At 37.8% G+C, this 24,632-nt stretch overlaps 1 pseudogene; it reads right to left on the reverse strand.

The window, feature by feature from the left end:
- Nucleotides 1–23,307: 23,307 nt before the first annotated feature.
- LOC101681051 lies at nt 23,308–24,236 on the reverse strand (annotated as a pseudogene).
- Nucleotides 24,237–24,632: the final 396 nt, after the last annotated feature.

Consider the following 24,632-nt stretch of genomic DNA (forward strand, 5'->3'; position numbering starts at 1 on the left):
GAGCCCAATTTAGGACTTAATCCCATGACCCTGAGATCATGACCTAAGCTGAAACCAAGAGTTAGATGCTCAACCAACTAAGTCACCCAGATGACCTGTGATAAAATATTTTTTAATTAAATTGAGTACATTGCTTTTTTTAGGCATAAAACAATTGCACACTTTATAGACTACATTATAGTATAAACATACTTTTATATGCATTGGGAATGGAAAGTCAAAAATTCATTTGACTAGCTTTATTGTGATATTTGCTTTATTGTAGTATCTGGAACAAAATTTGCAATATCTCTGAGGTATGCTTGCATTTGTGTCATCTTCAATTTCTTTTATTACTTTTTTATAGTTTTTCAGAGTACAGTTCTTTCATATCCTTGGTTCACTTTATTCCTAGGTATTTTGTGCAATTAGAAATAAAATTATGTTCTTAATTTCTCTTCCTGATATCTCATTATTTGTGTATAGACATGCAGCTGATTTCCATATATTTATTTTATATTCTCTGACTTTACTGAGTTCATTTATCAGTTCTAATAGTTCTTCTGTGAAGTCTTGAAGATTTTCTATATATAGTATCATGTCATCTTCAAATAGTGACAGTTTTACTTCTTCCTTTCTATTTTGGATGTGTATTTCATTTTCTTGCTAATTTCTGTGCCTAGGACCTCCAGTACTTTGTTGGATTAAAGTAGTGAGAATTGACATCCTTGTCTTTGTTCCTGATCTTAGATGAAAAGCTTTCAGCTTTTGACCATTGAACATCAGCTTTTGACCACTGATGTAGCTGTGAGTTGGTCATATATGGCCTTCATTATGTTGAGATACATTCCTTCTGTATACAGTTTGTTGAGAGTTTTTAACATAAATGAATGTTGAGTTTTATCGAATGCTGTTTCTGCATCTACTAAGGTAGTCATATGATTTTTATTCTTTTTGTTAATCTGGTGTATCATTGATTTATTTGTCAATGTTGAAACATCTTTGTATCCTTGGAATAAATCCCACTTGATCATGGTGAATGACTCTTTTAATGTATTGTTGAATTTAATTTGCTCATATTTTGTTGAGGACTTTTGCATCTATTTCATCTATGAGATTGGCCTATAATCTGTGTGTGTGTGTGTGTGTGTGTGTGTGTGTGTGCACATGCACATGCATGCTGTTTTTGTCTGGTATTGATATCATTTATGAAAATGCTGTTTTCATAAAATGAGTTTAGAAGCTTTCCTTCCTATGCAGTTTCTTGAAATAAGTGATAACAGGTAGGTACTAACTCTTAGAATGTTTGGAAGAATTCATCTCTGAAGGCTTGACTTTTGATTTTTGGTAGCATTTGAATTACTAATTCAACTTCATTACTTGTAATCTGTCTATTTAGATTTTCTCTTTCTTTGTGATTCAGTTTTAGAATATTATGTGTTTCTAGATTTTTCCATATCTTCTAGATTTTTCAATTTGTTAGTGTATGATTATGGTAATCTCTTCTGATGCTGGTATTTCTGTGGTATCAGTTGTACCACCTCCTCTTTTGCTTCTAATTTTATTGATTTGGGGACTCCCTCTTTTTTTCTTAATGAGTCTGCCTAGAAGTTTATCAATTTTGTTTATCTTTTGAAAGAACCAGCTTTTAGTTTCACTGATAATATCTACTGTGTTTTTAGTTTCCATTTCATTTATTTCTGCTGTAGATCTCTATTATTCCCTCCCTTCTGTGAACATCATTGTCTAGTTTCTTGTGGTATACTGTTGGATTATTTATTTGGGATTTTTCTTGTTTCTTGAGGGTAGGTCCGTATTGCTATGAACTTCCTTCTTAGAACTGCTTTTGTTGTGTTCCAGAGATATTTCTGTTTCCATTTTCATTTTTTCAAGATATTAAAAAAAAATGTTTCTCTTTGATTTCTTTGTTAAACCACTGATTGTTTAGGAACATATTACTTAGTCCTCATGGTTGATGGCTTTTGTCATTTTCTTCTTGTATTGATTTCTAGTTTCATACCAGTGTGGTCAAAAAAGTTGTTTAATTTAATTTCAATCTTCTTGAATTTATTGGGACTTGTTCTGTTGTCTAAAGTGTGATCTGTTCTGGGGAATATTCGATGTGCGCTTGAATGTGTATTCCAAAGTTTTTGGATGAAATGTTCTGTATGTATCTATTAAGTCCTTTTGGTCTAATGTGTGACTTGAGGCCAATGTTTCCTTACTGACTTTCTGTCTGGATAATCTCTCTATTGATGTAAGTGTAGTATTAAAATCCCCTACCATTATTGTATTACTGTGAATTTCTCCCATTGTGTCTGCATTATTTGCTTTATATATTTAGGTTCTCTCATATTAGGTACAGAATATTTATGAATGTTATGTCCTCTTTGATTGACTCCTTTATAATTATGTAATGCCCTTGTCCTTTTTACAGTCTTTGTTTCAAAGTCTATTTTGTTTGCTATGAGCATTGCTGTACCAGTTTTCTTTTCATTTCCATTTGTATGGCATATCTTTCTCCATCTTTTTACTTTCACTCAGTATGTGTCTTGAGATATGGAGAGAGTCTCTTGTAGGCAGCATATAGTTTTTTTTGTTGTTGTTGTTTGTTTGTTTGTTTTAACCACTGAAAACTTTTAACTTTGCTGAAAATTTTGAAATTGTGGTCTTGCAGCTTCATAAAGATTATACTCTCTAGGATCCCTGGACCTCAGAAAAGACTGATAACTTCAAATCTAGAGACTTTTCCTCAACTTGCTTACTTCTTTCTACAGTATATGTTCTATTGTCTACTCTTGTTTTGTAAAATTCTTATGTCTCTGAGCACCTCAGCACCTCTTCCATTATTATTTTTTTTAGATTGCATTTATTTATTTATTTGAGAGAGAGAGAGAGCATACACATGAGTTCGGGGGAAGAGGCAGGGGAGAGGAAGAAAAAGATTTCCCACTGAGCAGGGAGTCACACATGGAGCTCACCCCAGAACCCTGAGACCATGACCTAAGCCAAAGTCAGACGCTTCACTGAATGAGCTGCCCAGGTGACACATGTGATCATTTTATTTTATTTTTTTTTTCATCATTTTATTTTTAAAGTAAAGATGCTTTTCTCCATGTGTTCAGCTTCCTTTTCTTTTCTCTAACTTTGGTCTCTTCCTAAGATTTCAGTCTTTAGCTCTCCATGTGTTTTCTTTCTTTTTGCTTTTTAAACCTCCCCTTGAAGATACATCATTTTTGTAGCAGAATCTCTCTCTCTCTCTCTCTTTTTTTTTTTTTTTTTGGTAGCAGAATCAGTGCACATGTCTCTCAGAATTGGACTTGAGCTACCCAGGTGCAGCACCATTTTTTTTCTTTCTTTCTTTGGATTACCCCTCACCTCCATGGTAAAAAAAAATGAACATATAAGAGATTATGGGGCACCTGTCTTCCATTCTGATTTTTACTTATCCTAGTCCTCAACTTTAGAATTTTATAACTTGATTATTATTTCATAAAAATAATTTCAATCAGAATTGTTATTATAGATACTATTTTTTGCATCTGCATAATTTTCCATAATTTCTTTTACCATTGTCCAAAGAATATTGCCATTCACAGACTGGTAGGTAAATGTTTGCTTACTTTTTAATCTTTTTCCCCCACAGGGTCCATTCCTTGATGTAAAAAGCACTGCTTCAGAGAGCCTTCAGATATTTAATGGCCAATCAGCATTGCGCAGAGGGGATCTCCTTGGCTTCATGCATCAGCTGAGTAAGTACAAAAGAGGTTCTTGTTAAGCTCTGAGCCCTGTACTCCTTTTTCTAGCCACTTCTGTATCCAATCCATTTGTCATTCTACTAAGTTAATTTTGCTTAAACCTTATTTGTATCTGTGATTTTCCTGCTTGGAAACTTCTCACATATAGTCAAGCCTCATGGCTAAAACTGAACTACCAGCCAAGCCCTGCCTGCCACCTTCAACCCAAGCACGTGTGCAAGCATGTGTGTGCACACACACAGAGCCCCAGCTTTCTTTTCCAATAGGATTTCCCCTACCTTCCAACATCACCCTTCTGCATCTCTTTAGGTTGATGTCCTCTCCTTCTGACAACACATACTCATTCCTGAGTCAGTATCTTTGCATTCCCACCCACCAGTCCTTCAAAGAATGAGAAAGTCATTCCAAGTGTTCTTGTCCTCCAAAAGTATGGTGTATCCTGGTGGTGTCCTGTATCCTTAAGCCCAAAGTAGTTCTGTCTTTGACAGATTAATTGGTAGAGTTGATTAACCACCACTTAGTGTTATTTTGTGGTTCAAGTGTATAAGCTCTTTCTAGGTAGGCTTGTATAATAATTTTTACCTCTCATTCTGAACAGAATGCCATGTACTCTGTTTTATGTCTCATAAATGAACTTGATATTTTTTGAGCGTCTACTATGTGTTAGTCATTGTCACATAGTTTTTGAAATACAATGATAACAAATTAGCTATGGTCTCTAACTTCATCACATGCACAATCTAAGAGTTTACTGTTTTTGCTTTCCAGACCTACCCATTACAGCATCCAAATATCCATCTTTTTCTTAGAGACTCAGTTTTGGATTGCTGTCATTCACTCTACCCCATCTCAAAACTGCTTTATGATAAACTTCTTACAAAAATAGACAAGAACCTGGGAATTTAATGAATAACTGCAGCTCAGATCCTTACTTATGAAATCTAGTTTTGCTTTATCTGAGCTTTATAGTGTAATAAGTGAAAGTATTCAAAAAATTGTAGGGCTGGTGGAGCTGGATTTCACAGAGAGCTACTCAAAGTCAATTCTAGGGCTATCTATAAGGATTATTGTATTTTAAAGAAGGATGCATGCAATATCTTCTTATATTCTAATTTTCCTGTGTTAAATAAGATTTACTAAATGAGAGTAAACACATTATATAAAAACATATAAAGATAACAGAACTAGATTACAGCTGTGAAGGATTTATACACTGAGCAAAAAAGCAATGCAGATGTGATAACCTTTATTTTTAGCCCCCAAAATATTGTAATGGATTCACTTTTGGGTGGCATCTTAGCTCTGAAAAGTCCTTTGATTGAGAAAACTGGAAATCTCCAGCCTTTGATGAGTACTGTTAGACTCTATTTTGCATTATGAAATATGCAATTTTGTCATGGTCTTAAATGTAAACTACAACAAAATATATTTATCCTTGAGAAAATATCTTAATTAAGGTGTAAATGCTGAGGTCCCTTTGGGTTAGTGATTTCCATTGACACCAAAATCTCCAACAACAACAACAACAACAAATTTCCAAGAACATGAGCAGGAAATGGGAGAAGTGATTAGGGAGACTTTGTACTTGAGTTTGTAACAAATACTACAGAAGGAAAGAAAGGGGGGAAATCTCACAAGGAAAGGGATTAGGCAAAAATTCAACTCAGGATGTAAATGACCAGTATGTTTCCTTTGGCTAATCTAATAGTGAACTCACATAAGAAAATAAGAAATAATAATAAAAAAAGAAAAGAAACACCTATGTTGTTAATAAAAGAAGAAAGAAAAAGAAGCAACAATGATGATTTATTCACAAGTTCCCAAGGACTTAATGGAAAATGATCTTGGGCAATGAGATGATTTTGATTGTGTTTATCTCTCACACTTTCTATTCAAGATGATCTAGGGAAAGATATAAGAATAAAAACAATTAGTGAATATTTTTCAGTTTTAAGACTTTATATCTGAAATTTTGAATGATAATTTAAAGTGGGGAACACAGAGTTTTGGAAGTAGTATTGTTATTTCTTCTTGGTTTAATTCATTGGAAAGTTAAAAATGTGTTCATTTTAGACTAGTCTCTGAAAATACAGAGGTAACATTTAATAATATGTATAAAAATAATATAAGTATATTTATATCAATATATCTATTTGCAAAATTAGATGGGCCTACCTTAGTTAGGCATAAGGCTAAGTTAGGCTTAGCTAAGCATAAGGCTTAGTTAGGCATCTGGCTGATATAATTTGCTGCATTTGTACCTTTGCTCTCCCTTTATAGTACAAAGTGGAGAAAATTCCATGGAGTTCTGAAGTTTTCAGAAATTTCTGTACACCTGGGGTGCCTGGGTGGCTCAGTGGGTTAAAGCCTCTGCCTTTGGCTCAGGTCATGATCCCAGGGTCCTGGGATCAAGCACCGCATCGGTCTCTCTGCTCAGAAATTTCTGTACACCATTTGTAGTTTTTATGCCCCTTGAGCATCAGTATCACCTTATCTGCACAGTTCATATGTTTCCAAGACCCTAGCTAACCCTGTCTCTCTGGTATAAATCACATATATAACAGCAACGAACGGCTCTCAGTGGCCTGTGAGTCCAACATGGTTTCACACATCTATTTACATAGTCAAATTTTTTTTTAAGCAGATGTACAACATTTTGCTAAATAATACATTTTGTTTTCAACCTAAGGTGTTGTTCTCTTCAGACCTCAAAATCCTTACCAATGATTGAAAGTGCAAGGAATTCAAATATGGAGGAACTTTCTAAGGGTGAAAGAGCCCCAAGTCATAGCATGGGCGCATGTGAGTCCCATGGCTGAAAATGCTCAAAATGAGGCTGCATCACCACCTGGAGACTGTGTGTAGTTAAAGGATGTTTTACTGTATATGTTGGAACAAGATTAGTAGTTTATTTTATCTTTTTTTAAAAATATATCACAATTTCAGAGTTTATATTCTTCAATTCACAGCATACGATCATCACCATCCACTCAAGAGTATATTTTTGTTTTGTTTTGTTTACTGTCCACAGTGTTCATTAGTTGTTTACTTATAAAGGGAAACATTCCATAACCCAATATTCATGTTTCATAGTTCAGGAACACAGGTGAGTGACAAACTTCCATAGAACTCAACCCAAAGAAATTCTATACATTCCAAAATCACTTTGACTCTGTAAGATACCGGCCTTCTTCACCTCCTCAAAAATCTTTCATGAGTCATAATTTCTGTAGAAGTCTGCATATGCCTTCTTTTTCTGTGCAGTCACAGCACACTTATGGAAAGCTTCAATCCCCAGAGATATGGGGACTGCTCCAATGGTATGCCATCTCAAATGCTTGGCCAGAAGACCTCACATTTGAGGTATCAAATCAAAGCACTGGAGGACATGGTAGTTATTCTCCTCAACACCACCCCCAAACCAAGTGTCATTCCTAATTGACACAACGAGGGTTCTTCTTTTCCAAACTTTTTTCATTTGGTCCTCCCTTTCTTCCCCAATCCTTACCTCATTTTATTCCCTCAGATGGGAACCCATGCAAGTATGTGTAACTTACCCTTAAATGCTCATTTATTCTTAAAAAAATGTGTTGACTTTATGAGCATCCATGTCTTAAATGTGCACAAATGGTGTTATTTAGAAATCTCACTTACTTTCCTAATGTCTACATTTATTGACAGCTGATTATATCTTGGTCATAATTTCTGATTTTGAAACTTTAGTTCTGGCTTTAGAATCCTTTATTAAAGAAGAATTTTATAGATCATCAGATAGGCTGGACAGATGAAAGTAGGGGTGCTTTGTCTAGGGTAGATGTGTGGGGGTCTGGAGCCCCCCCCCCCAATCTGCTCGGTCTTCCCTTGACTCCATAAAGTGGTCTCTGAAGTATCTCTTCTGAATAGAGGGCCCTTTGGAACACCATATGGCAAATCTTGGACTACATGCTTTTGAAATCATACTCCTACTCCTTTTCCAAGGTCTATCCTTGCATGAGATGCAGTGTATACATAAGCTTCTGTCATGCCAGCTAACCTGTGGGAGCAAGATCTTGTTTTGGTATCTTCAGTGCATCTCCTCAGTGCTCCACACACATTTTAAGGGAGTGGTGGGCACTTATTTCCGTTGATAAGGAGAGAAACTTGGTATGTAGACAGTTGATATAACAGAGTACTTTGGAACAGAAAAAATATCACCAGGTTATCTCTTTCTATATATGAAGGCTCCTTCATTCCTTTATCAAATAAATGAGATATGGAAAGTTAGCACCTGACGAGATATCATGTGGAATGTCACCCTAATAAAACTTCAGCACCAAGCATATGTATGTATATATGTATATGGTGTGTGTGTGTGTGTGTGAGTGTATCTGTTTATATACATACCTATATAAAATGACATTTAAGGGAAGGTTTTTTCAAAATGAATTCTACAGTTTTCAGCCTTCATACACAGAGTATAGTGAAGAGAAATATGAACAAATTTTCTCCAGGCTATGAGGCTTCTGAGGCAGTTTGTGTCTGCACTACGTGACCCCAAGCTGAAAGGATTTTGAATTAGTGTCTTTGTCCATGGATTTTGGTGGTGGTGGTGGTGGCGTTTCTTTCTTGCACTTCTTGCAAATGTCAACCTGTCTATCATGAGCAACAAGTCTTTTCCACTTCCTCTAATTGCCATTTCTAATCTAGTATGAATTGAGAAGCCAGATAAGCAAGACTTTAAAAATTGGCTCCAAACAGCACAAGTTGCCTGAAGGTTTTGCTACCCCCTGAATAAATTGCACAGTATTTAAAGTTTTGATTTTAGAGTAGCTCTTTTGGATGCTCAGAGATTTTTGTTTTTGTGTTTGTCTTTTTCATCTTACTTTCTGCCTCTTATCTGCCTTTTGGATAGTGGAGGTTGCTAGACGAGTGCAGGAGGTACTCGGTCCGCATTTACCATGTTTGTTTTTCGTAGAAAAATACATATTCAGGGACAGTGCAGCTCCCATTATCCTTCTGTTTTGCTTTGATTGGGATTAATTTGGCTTGAGGAGCCAGATATCTTTTTCAGAGTTAGTGAATTATTTTTGGTTTACTGAAATAGTCAAGTTGACTCCTGAGTAGTTCCCAAATTTACTAGTGAGATGCTTCTTAGATAATCTGTGGTTATAATTTATTGCTTCTATCATGATAACTAAAAAATTTCAACCATTAGAAATCTTCTTCCCGTACTGGCCCGAAGACTCTCAGTCCAAAACCATGGTGGTAATTTGTTTTGTTATTTTATCTGTTGAATTAAGTAAACGCCTTTCAGAGACTGCATAAAGACTTTTCTGGTGACTTTGTAATGCTAAGAGATGAATTTACATATTAATATTAAAAATGGTGATGTTAGTGAAGTCTAATAGATATTTTATTGACAGGTCTTCTAATAACAAGGATTTGATTGAATGCTCTTTGGTTCAATTTTGAAGAACGTAGTTCAGTGTACAGTGCATATCAGAAAGAGAGCACATGATAATTCCTGTATTTAATGGGGTTCCATCATACTCCTTTAAATAACAGCCTGCCGTGGTCTAAAAGGAAACATGGTTACATGAGTATTCTCAAGTTCTAGCTAAGACATGATGATGCTAACCTGCCACTAAAAGCATTGACAGAGTCATTCTTTGTCTCCTTCTTGACTCGAGTCAACAACCATAGGATTCACAGTCTGTGCCCCCAACTGCTTTGCCATTGCTTTTTTCCCCCATTTTCAAATTATTTGTTGTTCTACTTTGCTGCACAGCCCTTACTTATTCTACCTTGAGAAGAGACATTGGTATAAAAAGGCAAGAACCCACTTCTCCAGTAATTCTCCACAATTCTCACCAGAAAGTAATGAGACAGTGGAATTTCATGTATTTGTTGAGAAAGGACAAGCTAGGTGGACAAACTTCTGTGCCTATCGCAAGGGGCCATAATACATGATTAAGTAAACAGTGGTGGTTGCAAAAGAGTATTATGATCTCATATTTGTACAACAACAGTAATACAAAGAAATAACAATGCAGCAATTCATAAGAATGTTTCTGGAAGAAAAATCACTCTACTATCAAAAGTACCTTAACTGAGGAAGGGGGACCAAGAGTGACAGATTTGAAGAATGCATGGTTCAGCAGTGTATCTTTTTATAAAACAGCCATGTGCTACATTTGTAATAAAATAATGCCATTTGGGGAATTATTTTATAGAAAATACTGGAGAAGCTGAAGGATGGATTTATCTGGGTGCATAAAGGAGAATGACATAGAAGGACAGGTTCTCCTGGTCAGAATCATTGATAGATGCATACTCTGTCCATACTGGAAACACGATATTCTATAGGCTTAGCATTGAGACTGCCTAGCCGCCAGTAGTTAAATGATAGGATTGAAGGATAGACTTTCTGTCACCCTCCAAATCACTGAAAATAATTGGACTGACCCTCTGATTGGTCCAGAAGAAATTCTCACAGAGGTGTATTGACCCAATTCTCTATAGTCATTTTCTGACAGTGGTTATGTTGCAAGTATTTAATTGGATTGGAGAAATGAAAGGAGTAGAGTATATATTTGGAATGATGTCTGCATGGAGATGGGCTCCCTCCAGACATGTGTGGACCTGGGGTTAGCCTCAGACTGACCACTAGGAAACAATCTAGAGTCATTTTCAAACATTACTTTTAAATATCATGGTCTGCAAATGTGTGGTAGATAACCAGACATTACAATTACCATTTGAGTTGTTTTCATATTTTCAATATAAAAAACATCTCTATTTCATTTGTTTGAGAAAGAAAGAAGAGTCTGACCCTGTCTATCTGTTTGTGGGGCACAAGAATAGCAAAACCTCTTTATTACAAATGGAAAACATAAGTGTTTTTTGGCTTTAGAGTCAAAGTGAAAGGTCAGCCAGAGAAAAATGCCCTTTTAGTTTTCTTACTGTAAGAAAAAAAAAATCAATCATAGGTACATAGGAGTTTTCATATATTAGCGGTTGGAGAGTTCTGAATGTTATAGCCATTTTGGAGCTCAAGTGGGAAACACTGATTAACAATGAAAATTAGTATAGCTTCTGGATCTAATTATTTATAGCTACATGAAAAAAAAAACCCTCAAAATTTAGTGATTAAAAAAATTACTATGATTTCTTATGGCTCCTATGGATGGTCTGGGCTCAGCTGGGTCATTATTATTGGGGTATTTCACATGGTTGCATTCAGAGGACAACTAGGTTGTAGTTACCCAAAAACTCATCTGGGGAGGACCTTCAAGTTACTTTTTCACTCATAGTATATATGGTGCCTCAGCTTAAATATCTGGAATGGATGTGAGTTGAGTGGTTTCTCTCTCTTTCTCTATTCATATGGCATTTCCAAATGATTGGCTTGAGCCTCCTCACAGCATGGGAGTTTCAAGGTAGTCATACTTCTGATGTAGTGCCTGAAAAGCCAACTGCAAGGCTTTTGAAGACCTAGCCTCAGAAATTCAAAGATTTCTGAAGTTCAAGAAATTCAAGATGACACTGGCCTCAGAAATTCAAGAACACAGCTCTCACTTGCATTGTGTTGGTCAAGTAAACAAGTAAGGTCGCTCATTTTCAAGAAGATGGGAAATTAGACTCTACCCATTGATGTGAGGAGCAGCAGGAGTTTATAGGGACATGCAAGGAATTGGTGTAACCATCTCCAGAGACCACTTGCCACTCCTATCTATCAATGGGCAGTCTTGTGTCTTTCTAATGGCCCTATAAAAATGAATGCACTTGTACTCAAGAAGACAGGAATAAAAATACTCATTGTAGCATTGTTTATATTCACTCCTCCAAATTAAGTGAAATACTCATCAGTGGGTGGATGCTTAAATAAACTGTAGCATTTATGTTAATATTAAAAGGAATGTACTAAATCTATGTAAAGTAACATCAACATATATCCAATATACATTACTGAGACAAAGAAGTTGCAAAATTGTTACATAATTTCCATGAAATCTACCTCTATAAAGATACAGTTGTAGATGTATATTTAAAAGCATGGGTAAATGTCCTGGAAGGAGGTATGCCACAAATTTAGATGTTTGGTAATAGGAGAGGGATTGGAGTTTTTTTTGGAAGGGGGGTAGATTTAGCCTTATATGTTATGTCTTCAGTTTTTATTGAAAAGAAAATTGATTCTTACTTGACTAAGTAAAAATTAAGAATATATAAAATGTATTTGAAGAATTTAAGTGCTAAAGACCACTTAGTGGCATATGTTGGGGAAAATGAACTAATAACTTTCTTTGTAAAAAGTTACTAAAAATCTTCCGTAGTCAAATAAAGAGGCAGGAAATGAACAATGCCCTCCTCATACAGGTAGAAGTGGCTTTTCTATAAACTGATGTGCACTGCTTTGAGAACAGCCTGGTGAATATCTAGTGGAGGATAAGTTAAGACAAAGTGTTTTAAAATGTTTCCACAGCTTAGATCAAGGAACATCTTTTTTAAAGTTACTGGAACTGCCACAGAGAGAGAGTGAGAGAAATTAGCATCTAATTTTCCTCCAATTTTTCTACCTCCAATTGTGTTTTGTCAGCATATTTCGCTCAAATCCAAATTTCTATTAATGTTTAGTGGACTAATAATTGGCCTGAAATCTGGAGACCCAATATTCCAGCAAATATAAGTGTAAGGTAAAAGGGTTTTAATTCTGCTTTTCCTTTTCTGTCAAATCCTTAGACCTTGCCAGGATTTGTACAATGAAATATATTTTCCAAAGTTCAGCTGCTCTGACCCAGTTCCTTTCTTCTCATAGTAACCCTGCTTTGGACCCAGGTTATGCCTCTTCAGATCTATTATCCACTCTTCTCCCCACCTTCTCTGTCCCACAGGTTGATATGTGTAGTTTTCATCACAATGTTCCCAGAGCCTCTGGATTCTGATTGGATGTGGCCAATGAGGAGGCTTGCACAAGGTTAGAAGAGCAGGAGAGGGTGCCTGTGTGGCTCAGCCATTAAACAGCTGCCTTTGGCTCAGGTCATGATCCCAGGATCAAGGCCCACATTAGGCCCCCAGCTCAGTGGGGAGTCTGCTTCTCCCTCTCCCTCTCCTGCTCCCCCTGCTTGTGTTTCCTCTGTGTATGTGTGTGTGTGTGTGTGTGTGTGTGTGTGTGTCTCTCTCTCTCTCTGCCAAATAAATAAATAAATAAATCTTAAAAAAATAAAACAAAAGAAGAAGAAGAAAAAAAAGAAAAGAAAAGAAAAGAGGAGGAGAGGTCCAGGCATTAAATCCTTTTATGAAAATTTCCTTGGGTTGGCTGTGCCCATCCACTGAAGGTTACTTCAAAGTCAGCTTTCTAGGTATTTAATTCTCCTCCATATCCTCTGTCATAGGGTGGTAATGACACGGCAGCTACTGATCCCAGTTACTGCGTTAGCCCCTGACTTTTTCATAGACTCTTATAAATCCTCCACAATGTATCTCATTCTATGTCTATTTCTGAGTGTGCCATTTGTCTTCTGTTGGGATGACTGATCTATGACCTGTCTATGGGGTATGCATGATCTATAGGGTATGGATACTATTTCCCTTTTACCCCCAAAAACTTTATTTTTCTTGCTATCTATCATGATAAGGACATTAGGTTTGTGTATGTATATATGTATATGTGTATATGTGTACACACACACACACACACACGCACACATACTGTGGTGGGTGTTCTAGGGAAGAAGAGTAGGAGCAACATTCTAGGTACCTAAAAGTCTGGGAATGGCTGGAGGAGTCTGAAAATTTAACAACCTACTTAGAATGTTAGAGAACAAGAGATCGCTGTCAGTATAGCTGAAGAAGAATGAGAATTCAAGACATTCTCCCAAAAAACAGACATCAACCCACCCAAACTGTTTCTATTTCTATCGCTAACCTGCAAACTGTTTATTATGGGCTGTAAATTCCTGAGCTCTAGGGTAGGTGGAGGGGGCAAAGCTCACTTGAGTAGGGTATGAAGAAGAGTTTACTGACTGAGTTGTTTTAGTCAGAGTTCAGTTTTGTGAGTTAGGCTGGACACAGGGCATAACCTACCTGTTTCTACTAGGTTCCATAAACTTAATTCAATATTGAAAGACTTTATGAGCCAGACCAATTTTGATTTGCACTATGTTTCCATGGGCTTTTAGAAAGTAAGGAAGTGGGTACCTGGTGCATTTTTACTTATTTTCTAAATAGACAAGAAAATCTTGGCTTATGGAGTTTCTATTTTGTAAATAACACTAGGGAATATATTGTATAATTTCCAGCAAGAGCCTGCTTTCTTGTGACAGAAATTGTTCAGAGAGCATTAGTCCCGGCTGAAATGAATAGCTAGCATTTGTTAAGCATCCTATTATTTAGGATTTTTTTTTCCCTTCAAGTAATAGAGTAGTCCATTAAAGTAGCTTAACAATGGGACATTTAATTTTCTGATATACTAAATTGTCTACAGAGAGGTGGTTCCAGAGTTGTTAATACAGCAACTCAAATGAGTCAGGTTCCTTGAGTTGCGTCTCTGCAATTCTCTTAGCTTTCTCCTCATGGTAATGAGATGGAGGTCACACCTCATAAAACGATGTCCACAGAAGGAAAAGGGGATAGTCTTTTTCTTCCCAAGTCTGTTTTCATGAAAAACAAAAAACCCAGGAAACTGCCAGCAGAATCCCCTTAAGCTGTATGAAGTGGGACTATGTGTTAGGCCCACCCCTAAACCTGTCATGATCAAAAGAGTTCCCTTGTCTGAGTGTGAGGGATGGATTCTCCTTCTCAAAACATACTGCTGCCCCATAGTAAAGTAACAGCTAACATTTATTAATAAGAGGGATGGTTTGGGAGTAGGTAATCAGCCTTCTACCACCAACTCCTTCTAAAGGCCAGACGTGCTGATAAACATTTTGCATAGTCACTCTATTCCTGCCCACCATCAATAAGGTTTCTGTTATTAGCCACCTATGAGGAAACTGAGGCACCGAGAGACTACGTAACTCATCCAGGATCACCAGTGCTTAGTGGAGAATCATTCATTCTACAGATATTTGTGACACCTGCTGTGTGCAAGAAGAATGTGAAGAGAAAGAGAGGACCATCTCTGTTCTCAGGTTGCTTCTGGCCCAGTGGGGGAGTTTAGACTAGCAAAGTAATCATGGCACTGCCCGTGGTGAGGGCAGCTCATGCAGTTGTGTATCAAGTCCACCAATAGCACAGGAGAGAGGGTCAGCCCTCCCTGAATGGGTCTGCAGGGGTTTCCCAGGAAGACGAGTGCTAGCAGGGTGGATTGATGGAAGCCCACACGGAGAGATGGATTAGGGCAGAGAGGTCGCTTCAGGCCACGGAACAGCATTGGAAAGGTATTGCTCACAATGGGGAAGAATGTTCCTTTTCTATTTGTCAAGCTTTCTAGTGTTAATTGGAAATTGTGGCTCTCGGGAATTAGAGGAGATAGAAGATGCAATGATCCTAAACCAATTTAGAAATGTACTCCTGCACCTTCAGTGAAATGACTGCTTATAAATTGCATTAAAGGTAACCTTTCTCATATTCAGATCTAAAAAGAAATTCAAAGAAAAGGAAATTTTCTTCCCTAGATAGACTCTTTAGACAGCTCCAGTCTGTTTTCAGAGAACAAAATAATTAGTTGTAAACTCCAAATGGCACAAAATTTTATCATTCCTCCTGGAGTAGGTTTCCCCAAAGAGAAAATTTATGATTTTTTCCCAATTGATTTGAGAGGGATTAGGTGGGATTGTGGTTAGGGAATAGGAATAAAGATAAAGGAGAGGTGAGAATTAATTTAAGAAGAATCAAGAAGAAAAGTTTAACTAGGATAGCTTCAAGAGCATTAAATAAACCTTTTTTCAGTAGGGCTTAAAAGTTAATTATATTTTTTTCTTATGAAGTAATACACCACAGTGATGAAAGACTAATAAAATATTTACTAAAACAGTCAAGATCACTATAAGGAGTTAATAGCATTTCCCCCATTAGCTTTATGTTCTGTAGAACATTCTGTGTAATAGCCTTTGTATTTTCCATACTAGGATTAATGACCTCTAAATGACTGCCATATCACTCTGTCCCTCTTGCCAATCCTTCCTATCATTTTCTTGTCCCAACCCATCCTGTGGATGGGCCAATGCATCAAGTATATATTGCTTGGTAGTACACACTTGGAGAGTTTGATCTTCAAAAACAAAAAAACTGAAAGAGTTTTCCTCTTAGCAGTACATTTCAAAGAAAGGAGCAAGAGGTATGTGGGGTGTGTGTGTGTGTGTGTGTGTGTGTGTGTGTAAAACAGATCAGGAAGTAGATCTCTGGCTGGCATTTCATGTTATAATAAACAAAATGCAATTCAGCTGGTAATTCATTGATACATCAGCTTTTTGTTTATTTTGTGTTTTTTGTTTTTCAGGATAACAGATTTGGAGCTGGCTAGTAAGAATTGACCCCCCCATCTTTTTCGACTCTATCCTTACTGGAGGCCTAAAGACATCACCAAATGAGTGCCCAGCGGATTTCCTGTCATAGATCTAGGTGAAATGGACATGCTTTAAATCCAACTGGAAAATGACTGGTCATGAAGGAGAGCTTGGAGATGACTTAGGAAGCTATAGTCTTAGTACATCCCAACTTCATAACAATACAAATTATTTAAGGAAACATCCATTATTTAATACAAATATAGCTGGGGATCCTGAGAAAATAAATTCACTTTTCTTCATTGGAAATGACAATGATGTGTAATCTTTTTTTAAAAACAATTTTTTGATCAGACAGCTTTTCACTTAGAAATATGGGAACTATGAGATGTGGGCATATTTATACTAGTTTATCCTGTCTATTTTGTGGATTGAATAAGGGTGATAGATACTACTGCAAAACTTAATAACCATGACCTTCAATCATGAATATTACAATCTTTTCTCAATAAAGGGCTGATGATTTTAGAATGAACAGTCCCATCTCAGGGTTCTTGGGCAGATTTGGCCTTGGACCAATATATTCCAACAGCTGGCAGTGGAAATGGTTGTGGCACCCTGTTACTTATACTATATGCCCCTGCAGAATTTAAGTCACCCTTAATTAACTAGAGTTTGGGGTTAATGATGGGGTGATGATGGACATTCCTCAGAAAGACTGCTTGTTCTATAATTCCAATCCGGATCCATCTATTTACCTTTGCTACACATCATAAGCAGTCAAGTAGTTTGAAGACAAGACAGCACTTGCATTTAGATAGCTAAAAAAAAAAACTAAAACCAAAACCAAAAACAAAAAAACCAAAACAAACACAAAACAAAACAAAACAAAAAACCCCACAAAGAAACCACAGAATCACTGTCTTATGGAGCTGGGATCCCATGGTGCAAAAAGACTAAGAAACATTTAGAGACCAAAATAGTACCTCATAATTTTCCAAATGTAGATTCAGAGAAAGGAGAAATTCTTGTAGGCTGAAGCTGCTTCTTGAAGAGGGTGTTGGATTACACTTTTAAAGGTGATGGGAAATGGGAGTAGAAAGTAGAAACTTGGTGAGGGAAAAGGAAGGTATAGTGTTGGGAAATGTGGTGAAAAGTCAGGTCTGCTGGAAACTGAGCAAAGCCTCTGAATCCCAGGAGCAAAATCTTTGAACCCTCACAACACCTCAGAGCATCCCATTCCAGAGGCTGAATCACTCCGCTGGTATTCCCTGTCTCTGGAGTTGTGGCTGTGCCCTCTCATCCTTCTGTTACAGAAGATAAACATCCCTGATCCTCTCACAGGGCAACTCTTCCACTGTGCCTTGGGTTCCATTTCTGTCACATTCTTAGAGTCACTTTCTGAGCTCTACCTGCTTGTCCCCTTCATAACCGGTGTTTCCAGCTGTAATGAATTCTTGCTATCAAACCTCTCCCATCTCCAGCTGGTATCAATGACAAAGACATCAGTTGATTATGGCCCTCTACCCACCATCCCCTTTTCATGCTCTTTCACAGAAAAAATTATGGAGTCAGTATTGCCATTGTTCTCTTTCCCTCCCACCACAGCCTCCTTACCTGACTTCAGTTAAGTTCTTTTCTTCCCAGTCCTCTGAAGCTGCTTTTGTGAAGTCACGATTACCTCTGTATTGCCAAATCCAGTGGGGACTGGCTATCTGGATCTTTCTTGACCTCTCAGTGAATTTGGACACAGTTGGCTCTGCCTTTGTGACACACTTTGTTTTCTTGATTTCTGTGATACCATGCACTTGGTTATTTTTTTACTCCTCTGGCTTCCATATTGACTTTCCTTTTCCATCTCCATTTTCTTTACTTTCAGAATGTCTCACAGCAGTTATGGGTTCTGTATTCTTCTTGATCTCTATTCTCAGGTGGCCTCCTCATCAACTCGTATTACTTTAAATGTGTATATTCTTTACAACTAGCATAGCCTTCCTCAAATTGTGGATTCATTTATGAACTACCTGCTGCCTACCTTTACTGACTAATATGCCCTTAAAATTCAACATGACTACGTCAGGACTTCTGATGGAGTTTCTCTTCTCTCAACCCTCTGGTCCTATGTCTCAGTATAGAGTATCAAGATCTCTTATGTTTGACAACCCATAGCCTAGGAGTTATTCCTTATTGTTTACTTTCTCTCACATCCATAAGCAATTCCACAAAGTTCCTTTTGCCTCTACCTCCAAAGCATATCTAAAACACATACACTCCCTTCTGCCTTTCCACAGCTACCACCCTATTTCAGTCTGTCCTTAGCTCTTTCTTCACCTGCTGCAGTGGCCTCTGACTGGGTTTCATCAGACTGTTCTTTCTCCACAATCAATTCTCTATGCAACAGTGATCTTTTAAAATATAAAATAGATCATGCCAGTATCTCTTTTAAAGTGCTCTGGGTCAGTTGCCAATTGTACTCAGAATAAAAGCTCTTGACCATGTCTTAAATGTCCGAGACCACTCTCCAACTCCCTATGGTTCTCCTTTTGCTTACCATGATACAGCCACAGAAGCCTTCTTTCCGCATCTTAAACACTCCAAGCTATGCCTTCGAACTGGCTGCTGAATATTCCAGACACATGGCTGGCTCCTTCTTATCATGTAGACATCAGCTCATAAGTTACCACCTTGCTGAGACCTTCCCAGATGATTGATTTTTAATTAGCTCTCCAATTTTTTCCATTTCCCAATTACCTAGTTACTGTCTCTCAAACCACTTAAAATTTTTCTTCAGACAATAAAACAAGAAAGAGGAAGAAGAATGACAATGGAATAAACAGAAAAGAGGAAATTAATCTACCACTTGATTTGGTTTAGTTAATTTGTATTATTGGTCAATAAATAGAGTAAGAATTTTGAGGCACAATCAGATTGGTGACCTCTGAGCTTGGAAGTTACATTTTGGGGAAAAAAATAGTGGGCTCAGGAGTCCCATTCTCTGGTTTCTTCAATAAAGTTTGTCTGAAGCTGTTTGTTTAATCTGCCTCTCTAGTTGGAAACAAAACGTGGAGGTATCATGGTGCCTTTTCAAATGGTCAGAAAATACCCACAAGTCTGCTGGATTCTCCGTAATTAAGGAGTGAGCCCGTTGAAGCATTGGGAATTCCCAAATGTTGGGTATTAGGAAAGATGGAGAAATAATGGTTGCAACATCACAAAAATGTTCTTCCACTTGCTTTCATAAATGGATTCACAGTTTTTAATGGTTTTAGTGGTCCATTTGGTGAGCTCATAATGCCTCACTAGCATGAAATGTCTGTGGCAGCATCTCTAGATATAGTCTTGCTTAGAGTCGAGTAAGTTCTTACCTGGTTTGTGAACTGATGGAGCTGAATACTATTTAAATTTGTGCCTTCTATAAATCTGGCCTAACCTCTTTTTTGAGTCCCTAAAGTTGAGTGTTATTCTTGATTGTCAGAAACTTAAGTTTGGTTTACAAATTCCTGGATGTATGTGCATGTATCTGGCAGGATTATATGGAGCGTCTTCTGGGTTGGTGCCACTAGCCACATAGAAAATGTAACTTAACAGATGCTCTCTCTCCACCTTCTGAATCAACAGGGAGGACTTCTTTTTGTTTTTCTACTTGATGAGGCTTAGGGTAGAAGAGACGTCAAGCAAACAGTTTGCTCAAGTATGATACTGAAACCACACTCTTGTTAAAAGACATACGGTGACCAAGATATTACTAGAAAATATATCACATTCAGATTTATTTTCAATTACCAAGTTTTGAACTATAGAAGCAAATTAAAAAGGGAAAAAAGAAAAAAATGAAAAAATCCACCAATAAGTAAATGATTAAATGAATCATGGAATATCCATTCAGAAGTTTCTAGAATCATTAAAGTCTGTTACGAGAATATAGAAACATGGAAAAAGTACTGTAAGTATAAAAAGCAAAGGAGTACAGCAAACTATTTATTATAGAAGCATATCTCTAAGGGAACTATGCATAGAGAAAATAAACTGGGAGAAAATATATTCATATGTGTGGTAAAGGCAATTATGTATTAATTAGCGCAGTGTAGGCAAAGGTAAGAAATAAACTGCAAAATGTATAGTAGCTTCAACATCATAGTCCAGACCAGATAGTTGTTAATTAGAGGAAAGCATCACTCTGTATACTGATCCAGGTTCCTTTTATCTCATGGATCTGTCACTACCTAGGACCCTGATTCCTCTCATGCAAATGCAGATGGGGAAGACAGTACGAAGAAGGCAACCTGCATCTGAACATTCTTAGCCTGCTGCATGTTATTTGTGAGAACTAGTTAGATGGCCCCACTTAGAATGCAAGAGAGTCTGGGAAATGTAGTCCTTCACTGGGCAGCCACTTCCATTATGCCAAGGCAAAGCACAGATTTGTGCTAGGAGGTTAGCAATTTCTGTTAAACTTAGTAAGAGCAATGAAACTAAATCAGAATCTAGGTCTCTGACTCTGAAGTTTATGCTTTTACCTACCATGCTGTTTGAAGGCTAAAAACCTAGTAGTTTCCCTACAGAGTACAAATGATTAATGGGTTTCAGCCAAGCACCTCTGAGCCATTAACTCTAATAACTTAGGAGGTTGTGTTGTTGGTTAGAAACTCCATGTTGGTGTCAATGTCTTCTGATGTTCCCACTCCCCCTAGCTCCTGAGCAGTCTCCTATTCCAGGAAAGCCCAGAAATCCTGCCTGGAGCCCCTCCATAGGTAGACTTAGGGAAGAAATTGCTGCCTTGCCAGTGAAATCAGCCCTGCTGTGAGGGTCCCAGATCTCATGTGAAGGAGAAAGAAGCCATCCTTGAGGGTTGGAATTGATTTAGATGATGACTGAATCTGAGCTCGAAGACCTTGCCTGGTCTCATTAGTTGCACCTTCCACCTTTTCTGAGGGCCACCATGCAGATGTTCCTTCACTCCAGTAGAGAAAGACCCACAGTGTATTTGGTACATGATTCCCAAGCATAAGGGGGTTTCTTCTTCTTAGACTGAACATTGGAATTAAGGCTTTTGACTGGTTTATCATCCAAAGCATCCTCTAGAATGTTGCTATGGAAGTCATGAGTTTTAAAAGAACAATCTGACAATCAGGGAAAAGGTGATTCCAGCAGATATCCTCTGCTATTGCTGCTGATGGTCTATCGCTACTTTGTCATGGTTTAAATGCTGAAGATTTTTGTACACATTGTTTTATCTGGACTTTGGAAGAAATCCACAAAGCAGATGTTATGTTCATCATCATACTCATTATCATCTTATAGATTTAAAGACTGTAATTTGAAGAGAAGACATAATTTGCTCAAGGTCACGCACTAAATAAGTAGAGTCTAAATTCAAAGCCCAGTAGTTCTTTTGCTAGAACTCTTGTCATTTTAATTTGTCCAGAATCCATTCCTACTTCTCTTAATATTCCAGTTCCTTTGAGAGTTTATCTGTCTTTCATTTTCTTGGAGTGAAGCTGCTCATTTCCCAGTATGAACATGAAGGGAGCCAATCTTTCCATTCCTTCCTGTTCTCTGCATGATAGAAGGTGACCCAAGCATGGGCAGCTAGATATTGAATTGTGGGTAAGGGAAACAAGAATGAGGAAGGAGCCATCTGAGACTATAAAGTCTGTTATGGCTTTCTTATGTCTTTCTAAATCATGGCCCTCTATTACCTCCTAGATTTCTGCTAGTTTCTAAGCCTGTTCTCTCAGACTTTAATAAGTCCCATGATCTCTCAGGTATCTGCGTAATATACCTTGTCTTGGTTAAGTGACCCAGAGTTGGGTTCTGTTGCTTTTAATTAAGAGCACTATATTATATATTTGGACGCTATTTGTTACAAGTAGCAGGAATTCCATCCTTAAACTGGCTTAGATAACAAGGGCAGAGAAGGTGTCAGAGATTTCTCAGTCCTGGTAGAATGGGCCCATCCACCATCACCCAAACACTGATTATAAAACTCTTCTCCTTGGCTTTCTTACTTTCTTGTCCTAAAACTCCTGGGAATGATGAGTCATAGTTGGACTCAGTGTTGATAATTAGAAGTCATAATGTGGAACGTATATCACCTTAATGAGAAGCTGACTTGTATTGTTTTTTCTAGTAACAATATGCCCTGAAAAACCTGAATTACACATTTTTAAAGTTTTACTTCACAGGGGGAAATAGCATTAGGGTTTAGATTTGGGGATGTTTGAAAGAAGTTTTATACTACTGGTTTTGTAAAGCATTGAATTATGAAAAGTTACTACAAGGGCATATATTCAAAATGCAGCAAAAGAAAAGAAATAGTCCTATAGATTCAATAACATACAACACTAGCTTCTTAATTAACCAAATATGTGTAAATGACCCTCATTTCCCAGATTCTCCCAGCAAGAGGTACATGGTGACTGCCTGATCTTCCTCTCCCTCAAGTAACTAAATGTGGCTAATTGCATTCCCTCCTGGAGAGGGAGCCTTTTAGGAGGGAAGGAGTTTTCTTTTTTCTTTTCTTTTTCTTTTTTCCCTCCTTTTCTTTTTATTAAGGGCTTCTGGGAAAGAAATACTTTTCTAAATCATATACATGAAAGTAACTACATTTTTTCTTTCTTCTTCTTCTTTTTTTTTTTTTTTTAAGAGAGATATAAACCATTCTTTACTTTCCAGACTAAGAGCTAGAAACATAAATACAAAGGTAAGAAATATGATGTTCCCATTTGAAAGTCTGGTTAGTTACAGATAGAAGTTATAGAGGAACAAGAGAGGGAAAGTAACAGAAGAGGAAATGACAGCAGAGAAACATACAAGAGAGGACTTTCTTCTGATCATTTTTTCCCCACAGAAACACAAACACACTGACAATGCCAAGGAAGGCAGGTTGCAGAGTATATGTACCCATTCCAAGGGGCACAATCACAGCGGATAGATAAGAGACATTTTTTGGAGTAACCTTACTGTCTTGGTAATTTTCAGGCTGTCTATATTTACTTGGGAAATTCTGCTTGCAGATGCTTACATATGCTTGGGAGCAGAGATACCAAATTTCATGCTATCCCCTTTGTAGATATTTAGATGAAATCTAGAGGAACTCATTCTAAAAATAATGCCTTTTTTAAATCAGCTTTTTCTTCTTTGGGTGAGTACCAAATTACTTTATTTGAAGGAATGGTACAAATGAAAGAAGTTAAGTAGATGTTTTGGTACAACTTACAGAAAAGGTAAAGGTAACCCCAACATGCATGCATGGCCTCAGGGACCAGGTGGCTCTGGGATGACAGCCTAAGGCGTAGCTCTCACTATCACTGTTTCCCAAGATGTGCTTGTCAAAGAGATACTCTACCATGCCAGATTTGGGGGCCCCATCTTGCACAGGTTGCTTATGTGGCCACCCAATACTTTGATGGATTTCACCTGCTCATTCAGGCAATGAGTCTCAATAAAGTCATACAAATGGGGGTCATTTTTATCAGTGGCCAGTTTGTGCACTTCTAGTAGTGACCGATTCACACTCTTTTCCAATTGTAATGCACACTCCATTGCACTCAACCCATTCTCCCAATCATCACTGTCTGGTTTCTTGATATCCTGAAGGAAGACTCGGCCACCTCGTTGGTTCTGCAGCTTCATCAGTTGCTCAGCAAGAAAATATTTGCCAAGTTCTTCAAAGCCACATCACCGTGGTCAAAGTAGTAAGACACGGACAGGTAGACATAGGAGGCGTAGAGCTCCAGGTTGATCTGGCGGTTGATGGGGGCCTCTGAGTCCTGGTGGTAGTTCTGGTGCACTTGTGAGGGGGACGCGGTCGCCTAACGGCGGCTGAGGAGAGGGGGCGGCGGGCTGCGATTTCGCGGTGCTGGAGCAGCAAGGGGGGGGGGGAGGGTGGCGGCTTGGAGCAGTCCGAGGGCACTGTGAGGAGATGGCCAGGGTGAGGGGATAAGCGCCGGGTTCCGCCCAAGCACTGTTGGAGCAGGAAACCCGGGCGAATCTCAGCAGAGACTCTCTTCATCAGCTTCTTGATATGAGAATTCATTAATGAAGAAGTGAATAATGCCTCCAGTTGACACATTGACAAGAGTATTATAAACAATTGAGGCTAAAATGAGTCCCAAAGTCCTACAAAACAAAAAACTGTGTTCTTTGAAGACCAGAAGTTCTAGCTAAACCCACAAAGAAATAAATTAGAAGCATCTGACTGTGATCCAGGCCAAAGGGGCAGGGAAATAAACTGCAACCAAACATTGAGACTAGATAATCGCTTACATCTGATTTGCAAGATAAAGCAATTTAACCTTCTTCAATGGGTTTCAAAACCACATTGGAATAGAAATAAAATCTGATAGAGGTAGGAATACAATCTGGTAGAGATGTGGCTGAGCGCTGAAAGGTGTTCAGTGTCCCAGGAAACTAATGCTACCTTAAAAAAAAAAAAATGCAGAGAAGAGCAGGAGTCAAGATGGCGGAG

The sequence above is a fragment of the Mustela putorius genome, unplaced genomic scaffold (assembly GCF_011764305.1).
Source record: "Mustela putorius furo isolate JIRA1106 unplaced genomic scaffold, ASM1176430v1.1 tig00003834_pilon_pilon_pilon, whole genome shotgun sequence".
NCBI classification, from domain to species: domain Eukaryota; kingdom Metazoa; phylum Chordata; class Mammalia; order Carnivora; family Mustelidae; genus Mustela; species Mustela putorius.